Source organism: Piliocolobus tephrosceles, unplaced genomic scaffold (assembly GCF_002776525.5).
Source record: "Piliocolobus tephrosceles isolate RC106 unplaced genomic scaffold, ASM277652v3 unscaffolded_208, whole genome shotgun sequence".
Taxonomy (NCBI): Eukaryota; Metazoa; Chordata; class Mammalia; order Primates; family Cercopithecidae; genus Piliocolobus; species Piliocolobus tephrosceles.
The window spans coordinates 18,971-28,184 of record NW_022302976.1 but is presented as its reverse complement, the minus strand read 5'-3'; positions in this window follow the sequence as shown (position 1 = coordinate 28,184).

Sequence of the window (9,214 nt, the reverse complement as noted above, 5' to 3'; positions counted from 1 at the left end):
GGGGAGTCCTGGGACCCCTATCCCACCAGCCAGCCACTCCCACTCCTCTCCCCAAACAGGCTTCGCATGTCCAGATGGTAGCTGTCCTCTAGCAGTGGGGCAGTGACCTAAGTCTGGACTCTATTTCCAGGTCCCTCACACTGGCTGAATGACCCTGGGCAAGGCACAGGACTCTCGGTTTCCTGCCTTTGACATGGGGTCAGAAGGATCATGGGTAAGACTTGGTATTTTAGCCTCATTCTCCCCAGCAGACTCAAGCCTGTTCTCCAGCATCCCTTCCTCCACCTCACTTGTGAGAGAAGGGCTCTATCCTGAATGCCAGGGTCTTCACAGAAAAGCCCATGTTCCGAATGACAATGACTTCCTGTCCTGGGGTCTTATCTCCCAACTTGACCTCATCCAGTCTACCTTTTCTGAGTGACTTGGCTGCCCCAGCCTCCTTCTTTGAGTTCTCTGGGCAGTCCCTGTTCAAAAGCATGACTCACGGTGGCTCTGGGGGTGACAAGGATACAACTGAGTCAGATGGGCTTAGTTGGTGAAGGAAGGCAGTCCACCTCTCTCCCCCTCGGGGGGCATGTGCTTTATGGAATAGTGTCTGCATGCCCTCCTGAGTCTCTGCCCCAGAGTCCCACCCCACCCTTGACACCCCTGCAGTCCACTGCCTCCTCCCTCCCACATCCTGAGCCCTCCCTTCCCATCTGCTTCTCCTCCGCGCACCACAGCATGGCTGCCACCTCAGCACACTGCCCAAAGCACTCTCCCCAGGGTCACCAATGCCAGTGTTAGGGCCCAGGCCAAGGATCTTCTCCAGCCCTGATGTATGTGCCTTCTCAGCAGCACCCCACGCCACTGCGCACTCCCTCCTCCTGTTCCCTGACCAATGGAACACCCCTGTCCCTCCCTCTCCGGTTCCATCTCCTTACACCAGTCCTGAGCTGGGGATGTGCCTGGGCCCAGCCTCTGCTCGTTCTCATCTTAGGCTCTCCATGGCTTCTAATATCCTCCTGCCTTGAAGCTCCCATGGCCAATCCTGACCCTGATCAGGCTTTTCAGATGAAGGAGACAGCTGCCTCCCAGGCATCACATGTGGCTGGCATTTACGCATCACTGAAGACTCATCTTGTGGGGATGGGATTTACCTTCTTCCATAAACTGGCCGCTGCTCTGTGTGGGTCCCCCTTCCCTGTTGAATCACTCACCCTAAATCTCCCAAACGACCCATGAGCCCCAACCTCTGTGGCCACAGCCCTGGGATGGGCATTTCTCCTGTTTTAAGAGTGCCAACTGGAACCTCTCTAATAAGCCCACTACTCTCTAGGTCAAGCTTATTAAGCCAGCACTCTCAGGCACTAACCTAAAGCCAGCCTCAGTTCCTACCTGCTTCCCACCTAGGTTTAGATGCACCAAAGCACAGAAACCTGAGGACCCTGCCCCTGCCCTCCCACCTCTGTACTTCTGTTCAGGTTTCCCCTTACGTCCCATTCTTTAAGGCACACACACTCATCCTTCTAGGCCTAGGGGAAATACTCCCTCTTCTCAAAAGTCCATCTGTATGACCACTGATGGCAGAATTACGCCTCATCCCCCAACTTATAGGCCGTGAGGGGAGCTGGGAGTAGGTGACAAAGCCTTCCAATCTTACCTGGGCACGAGGGGAAAAATGGCAGCCCCTCCATGCCCTTGGGACTGGGACCTCCTCTCAGAAACCCTCCAGCAAACACAGGCCTGCCTGAATGCCCACTGGGCTAATGCGGACCTGGGCCCCAGGCTGTGCCCGTCAGTCAGGCAGGCCTGCTTGGCTTGACTGGGAGCTTAAAGTTCCCAGCTCTGAGCAGGGTCTGGGCTTCCTTCCAGACAGAACAGCTCACCTAGCTCCACCCATCCCAGCCAGCCCCACCTCCTCTTCCCTACCCAGCTCTCAGCAGTGGGGTTAAGGTGCTCTTCCCAGAACTGTGTGGGCCCAAACCAGGCCCACTGGAAGCATGGAGCAGGAACCTCGGACAAGGGATTCCCCAGTACAGAAAGGCACACCGGGGACTTGGAGAGAAGCCACTCTCCCTCCGCTGTATCCCATGACATAGAAGAACTAGGACCTCTAGGAGCTCAGATATGGTCCCCTCCCCTCCTCCTCCCTCCATAAAAGGGTATTTGAGGCCCAGAAAGGATCAGAGCCTGGCCCAAGGTCACGGGGCAGAAGAAACCCCAGATTCCCCTCCACAGCCACACCCCCTCACTGCTGCACTGCCTGAAACCCTGGCCACTGCGGACCTTCAATAACTGCATCTGCTGTCACCCCTCCATGAAACTCCCAAGAACTACGAGGATGCACAAGAACTTCCTCTCCCTTCCGGCGACCTGACAGCCCCAGGCAGGGTAACCCCAAGCTCTTGGTAAGTGAGCAGCCCTGGCCAACAGTGAAAACCTGCCTGACTCTAATGACTGAGCAGACAGGAGGAGGAGGGGCAGAGATCCGTTGGCTTTCAAGAAGCAGCAAGAGGAAGGGCAGATAGGAGGAGGAACTTCCCCTACCGGGTCCCCGAGAAAGGCTGTGCTGACTGGCACACCCCAGGAACAAAGGGAGAAACAGGAAGTGCCCCTGCCCATTGTGCAGCAGCGGTTTTGAGCTCTGAGATCCTGAAAGTAGGGAGGCAGAGACCTGGCCCTGGAGAAGCAGCCTGTGCTCCTTGGCCTGTCTAAAATGGGAGGCACAGAGGAGGGAAGGGAAGACAAGGCCAGGTGGCCACAGGCTCCATCCTCCCTCCCCAGCCCTGGGATCCCACCACCTGCAGAGGGCATCCATCCCCTGATCAGATTTCAGAGGCCTCCTTTTGCCCATGAGGGTCTGTCCCGCCTGTCCTCCTTCCTCTGGAGAACCCTGAAGGTCTCCTCATCTCTGGGTGAAGGCCTGCGGACCTCCTCAGTGAGAGAGTAGCCAGCTTGTTCAGGAGGCCTCCACTGCTCACCTGGTATGACGCTCTCCTGGGCCCTGGAGTCTCAGGATGGCCATAGTTGCAAAGTAGCCAGCTCTGTGGCCCAGGACTGGTACCACCCGTGTTCCCCACTACTGTCTCTGCTGCTACCCTTGCCCTAATGCAGCTGGTGGGCCCTGGGCTGGAGCTCGAGCTGGCTTTGTGCTTCAGTGGGATCCCACCTGCCAGAACAGCCCCAGGAAAGGTGCACTCCCCTTGCCTTGCATCTGGCTCTAGGTTGGCTAGAAGAATGGCTGTGGGCCAGGAGGCCGCAGTGGCTCCAGGATACCAGGAAGGACAGCTATCTGCATTTGGGCCCACCTCCCTATACCCCCAGAAAGGGGCCACTGCTGGCAAGGCCCCTAGGGGACAGGAGAACCCAGCATTTATGGTACCTGGACCCCTCACAATTGAGGCCTAGGAGACTGATTGACAGGGGCAGGTCCCAGTAGTGGGGTCCTCTGCTCAGCTTCCACTCCAGAGGGTCAGGCAGAACTGCTTTGGCAACAGTTGATGGAGACCTGGGCTCAGGCCCTGAGGGCCTGCCCCAGTCTGCCAGTCACAGGCACTGAGCATCTCCTCTGCCTTTTGGGCCTAGTGGCTGGCTGGGACCTCTGGTTCCTGCTGCCTCCTGCAGGTGCCCTGACAGTCACCTCCTTCCTGAGAGTCACTGGTGCTGGTGAGAGGGAGGGGGATGGAAACCCCCATCCCTGTCTCCCAGAGGACAACTGCACTGGTCCCCCAGGCCGCTGAGCTCCAACTGAGAAGCTGGTGGCTCCACGTTCCCATCCTCGCAGCCCCTTCCCTGCCAGGAGGGAACCAAGTCTCTCCCAGGGGGACCACAGCTGGCAGCAAGAGACCAAGGGCAGCTCAGCTGGGGAGAGGGAGCATGCCCAGCTCACCAGGGTGCCTCGCCTGTGCCTCTGCTGTGCTGCCAGGGCCCCATCAGGACAGCTCTGGTGTTCATCCTAACCAGGTGAAGCGGGAGCCAGGCTCTCCCTCCATCCCTGCCCCTCCAGGCCCAGGGACCCAGGCAGACCCTGTGCCTCTCCATAGCCCCCACCAAGGGTTCTGGGCCTCATACAATGACCAGATGAGAAGAAGGGTCAGGCCTAGGCAGAACTTCTCTCCTACCCCTTCCCCAGATTGAAAAAGAAATAGGTCATTTCACATGTCATAATTTTGTATAAATATGTGTAAGATATTAATTGAAAACCCATATGAATTAATAAGTTAATCAGATACAATCAGATACAACATCAACTTACAAAGTTAAATTGTACTATTACATAAAATCAGTTATTCTAAACATTAAATGAAGACAAAATTTCCATTGATAAAAGCATCAGAAAGGAAGAAATACTCAGAAATAAATGTAACAAAATGAATGCAATGACTTTATGGTGAAAACTTATTCTAAAATGCTAAAAGTAATCAAAGAACTGAATATGTTGAGTGACATCAATATTCAAGAATAACAATACTTACTATTAACACCAAAATACTAAAAGCTGGTTCTATAGATTCAATGCAAACTTGCTAGTTTTGTCAATAAAAATTGTAAAGCTCTTCCTAAAATGCATGTGGATATGCAACCAAAATAAAATAAATGCAATTTTTTAAAAAAGAATAACAAAATTTAATGACTTGCCCTGCCAATATCTTTTTGTTTTTGTTTTTCAGCGACAGGGTCTTGCTCTGTCACCTTGACTGGAGTTCAGTGGCACAATCACAGCTCACTGCATCCTGGAACTCCTGGGCTCAAGCAATCTTCCCACCTCAGCCTCAGGAGTAGCTGGGACTACAAGTGCATGCCACTTATTCTGCTAACGTTGTTTTTTCTTGTAGAGATGGGGTCTTGGTGTGTTGCCGAGGCTAGTCTCAAACTCCTGGGATCAAGCAATTAGCATGCTTCGGCCTGGCAAAATGCTTGGATTACAAGTGTGAGCCACCATGCCCACACAACCAATATCAATCTTTATTGCAGTGTTACAGTCTGGTACTAACATGGGTATAGATTCATGTAGGCGAATAGAACAGAAGGGCAACTAATAAACATTAATTTATGGTAAATTCATTGTGTCACCCATGCCAAGAAATTGTAATAGGAAAATAAATGTAATTTCAAAAAATTTTGCTAGGAAAACTAAATATTCACTTTGCAATAGGATAAGGTGGACCCCTAACTCAAACCGCAGCTGCCCAAAATTACTCAAAAAGGATAATATATCAAAATGTAAGAGGTAAAACGCAAAATTCTTTGGAGAAATCATACAGTTAATATTTGATTCTTGGATTACATAAATATGTCTAAGATATTACACCAAAGACACACTTTTTAAAAAATGATGAATTACACTTTATTGAATTGGAAACTTTTGTTCTTAAAACATCAAAAAGAGGATGAAAAGCTATGCTGCTTAATGGGAGAAAATATTTTAAATTGTATATGTGATTTGTGTATTTTAGAGTTTATAAAGAATATTTTTAATATATATATATATAATCTCATTTATATATGGAATATTAAAAACTAACAGAAGCTAGTGTGTACAATATAAAAAAACTCTTATCAGTCAACAATGAAACAACCATTGACCAACTAAAAATGGAGAAAATATTTGGATAGACGTTTTCCATAGAAGATACACAATTTGCCAATTTGCTCTATTTCATGAATTGCTGAAAAAATACAAGTCATACCACAATTAATACTAATTGACACCCACTAGACAGTCTATAGGAAAGATACAATGACAAACGTTAGAAAAGAAGTGGAGAACATGGAACTCACATGTGCTGCAAATAGGAATATAAAATATTGCGCCACCTTGAAAACAAAACAATACGAAATAAAAATGTGGCTATCCCACAAAATGTTGCACATGAAATCATAGGACACAGAAATTCTAACTCAAAATGAGTATGCAAAACGAGTGAGATTCCTATAATCATAAGAAGACTGTTATATGAATGCTCATAACATGTGGTAATGTCCATGCAATAGAACGCTACTTGCCATCCAAGAAGAATCATGTAATGATGCAAGCTACAGCAGAAATGAAACCCAAAAACATTAGGCTAAGTGAAAGAAACCAGACCCAAAAGACCACATAATTCATGATCCTGGCTATTAGAAGCTCTGATAATAGGCTCATCTATAGAGACATAAAATTGATTGTTGTCTAGATCTGACATGGCAAAGGTGAATGCAAATAGGATGCATTTTCCTCTTAAAAGATACACATATTCTAAACTTAGGTGGTAATTAAGCTCGCATGGCTCTATAAGTATACTAAATAGCTTGCAGTTGTACTTAAAATATGTGATTATATTATATAAAATACACCTCAGTAAAGCGTTTTTAAAAATCAACACTAAGGTTGTTTTAGACTTTCAGAAACCCCAGTCACAGATTGTAAAAATGAAATCTCTTCTTGTCCATTTCAAAGCATAATAAAAGGGAGGCAGTAAGCCAACACGCAAAGGTTTGGTCACTGATGCAGGGGTATTAATGGGCAGGAACCATGTGATTCGTTTAACCAGGTCAGAGAAGCAAAGGAAATGATAGTCATTTATTGAAGACCACTCTGACTCGCAGATTGTTAGGAATGTGAAAGCTGTACTTGTAGGGTTGCGCATATTTCTTATCAAACACAGCTCAAAAGAGCCATCTCACAGGTTATCAACGACTCTCCTCTCCGCAGGTGCCTGGAGTTTTACAGTTGTCTACCGCCAGTCCTAAAACTGCATCGTAGTCATTCATTCGAAACCCAATGTAACGTTCAAATCCAACACCAAACCCCACATTTCATGACTATCACATTCAATAATTTGCCTTTTTTCTTTCTTCAATTTTTGGCCAGCCCTCTGCATTCCCTCTGTTTGTAGCCCTACCTGGCGCTGCTGCTTCTGGAGCAAAATTGTCCACCTCAGGAGCTCGGGCTGCTGGTCGATGTTCAGCACCGGGCGCCCTCGTTGTCCCGCGCAGGAGCTGTGGGGCTGGCTTGGCCCTCGCAGGGCACAGACGGCCCCTGACAGTCCCAGGAGCCCGCGGCCGCTCCCCAGGAGCTGGGATCTGCGCTGGAAACTGCGCCTAGCAGAGAAGGAGCAGGGGGACGCATGCCTCACCCTCCGCTCTGCACCGTTGGCCAAGAAAACCCAATTCCAGTTCCGAAATAAAAGGATGCAGAGTTGCATCCCTTCCTGCTAGCTCCGTCCCTAGTTCCGTCCCTTCCAGCTGCCCGCCCTGTAGGGGTGGCTCCGTTATCCCCAAGGCTCGAGGAGCTTCCCAGCCCAGTAGTCCCGCGACTCCCCCGAACTGCGTTTACCAAGCGCCACGTGGGGCAGGTGGGAGCCCAGGCCTCTTGGGCGTGTCCAGCCTGGCGGAGAAGAGGGCAAAGCCGGTTTCACTTCCTTCCTCCGAGACCCGGAAAGGTCTGACGCCAGGAAAATACCCGGCCCCGGGTAGGGGCGACCTCAGGAGCTCCAAACATTTATCTCCCAGAAGCCCTACAGAAGGGCTCTGCTGAGGCCCCTTCCTTCCATCCTTTACCCCTCCGGGGACACGTTATTCACCTGCGAGCCGCACTAGGTTATTCCTGGGCACCCCGCGTTGGCCTCTGGCCTTAGAGCACCTCGAACGTGGGGACTCTACAATTATTTCCCTCTAAAGACTCCTCCCAAATCTGTCTCCTGGCATCAGCGACGCTGACACACCGCAGAGACCATCCAGGCTGCCCCCTTCCCAGTCCCAACCACCTCGGAGTCTCCACAATGACTTCCCCAGGTCAAGGGCTGTACTGAGACCCCGCACAGCGACCCCGACACACAGGACGACCCAAAAACCAAACACTGCCTGTTCTCACTCATAGGTGGGGATTGAACAATGAGAACACTAGGTCACAGGAAGGAGAACATGACACACTGGGGCCTGTCGTGGGGTGGAGGTAAGGGGGAGGGATAGCATTAGAAGATATCCCTAATGTAAATGACGAGTTAATGGGTGCAGCGCACCAACACAGCACATGTATACATATGTAACATGTACCCTAGAACTTTAATTATAATAATAAAAAATAACAGAAACTCCAAGTTTATTAGATAAAATGATACAAATGTCCACAGACATGTGAATGAACAAAATTTGATATTATTTATATAGCTTACATAAAAGTAAAATAATCACCAATAAAAATTAACTAATATACACAATTGTATAAATAAATATCAAAAAATCATGCTGAGTTAAAGAAGCTACACACAAAACAACACTTTATGCTTTTATTTAATTAAAATTCTAGAACAGGCAATACTAGTCTATAGTGATGGAAAGCAAAATAATGGTTGCCTGGGATAGGGAGTTAGAGAAAGAGACCAAGATAACTTCTGAGGGTGATGTAAGTGTTCTGTAACATAAGGATGATAATGATCACACAGTGTTGAATTCATTTGTCAAAATGCATTAAATTTACATTTAAAATGAGTACATTTTTGTTTGTTTGTTTGTTTTTTGAGATGGAGTCTCACTCTTACCCAGGCTGGAGTGCAGTGGCGCAATCTCTGCTCACTGCAAGCTCTGCCTCGTGGGTTCACGCATGAGTACTTTTTAATGAATGTAAATAGCTGTCAATTTAAAGTAAACACGGAAGTATAGGAAATAATTGTTACAGAAGTTTAGAGTTGAGAGAGCTCATTAAGTGCTGGCAGTATAGCATGTAGAAATGTCTGTTCTGGTTGAACGATATGAAAGGCAGCTGAAGGTCGCGGGAAAATCACACTGGTCTGAGAGTCAGATAATCCAGCTTTGGGGATGACTTCTCTAATTCAAATTTTAGTACAGAATAGAAGGGCCTGAAAGTTGCTTCTCTGCATGCTTAAGATCAGAGTGTAATGAGGAGCCAGACAGGAAGAGAACTTGTGTATAATCAGAAGGCAACTTATAAAAACTTTCTATTAGGCTCAAACAGACTCAGTGGATACTCAGAAATGCTGCTTTGAAATGCCATCAGAGGCGGCCCAGTCTAAGGAACCTTGCAGAGTGGGTCTGAGGATTTCTTTCCCTTCAGCTGGGGAAACAGTCAGAGATAGTCTCAAAGCCTAAGGTTAAAGCTAAAGGTGTATGCCGCTGTTTTTTATTTCTTTGAGTTCTGCCCAACAACCCCATCAAAAAGTGGGGAAAGGATATGAACAGACATTTCTCAAAAGAAGACATTCATACAGCCAACAGACACATGAAAAAATGC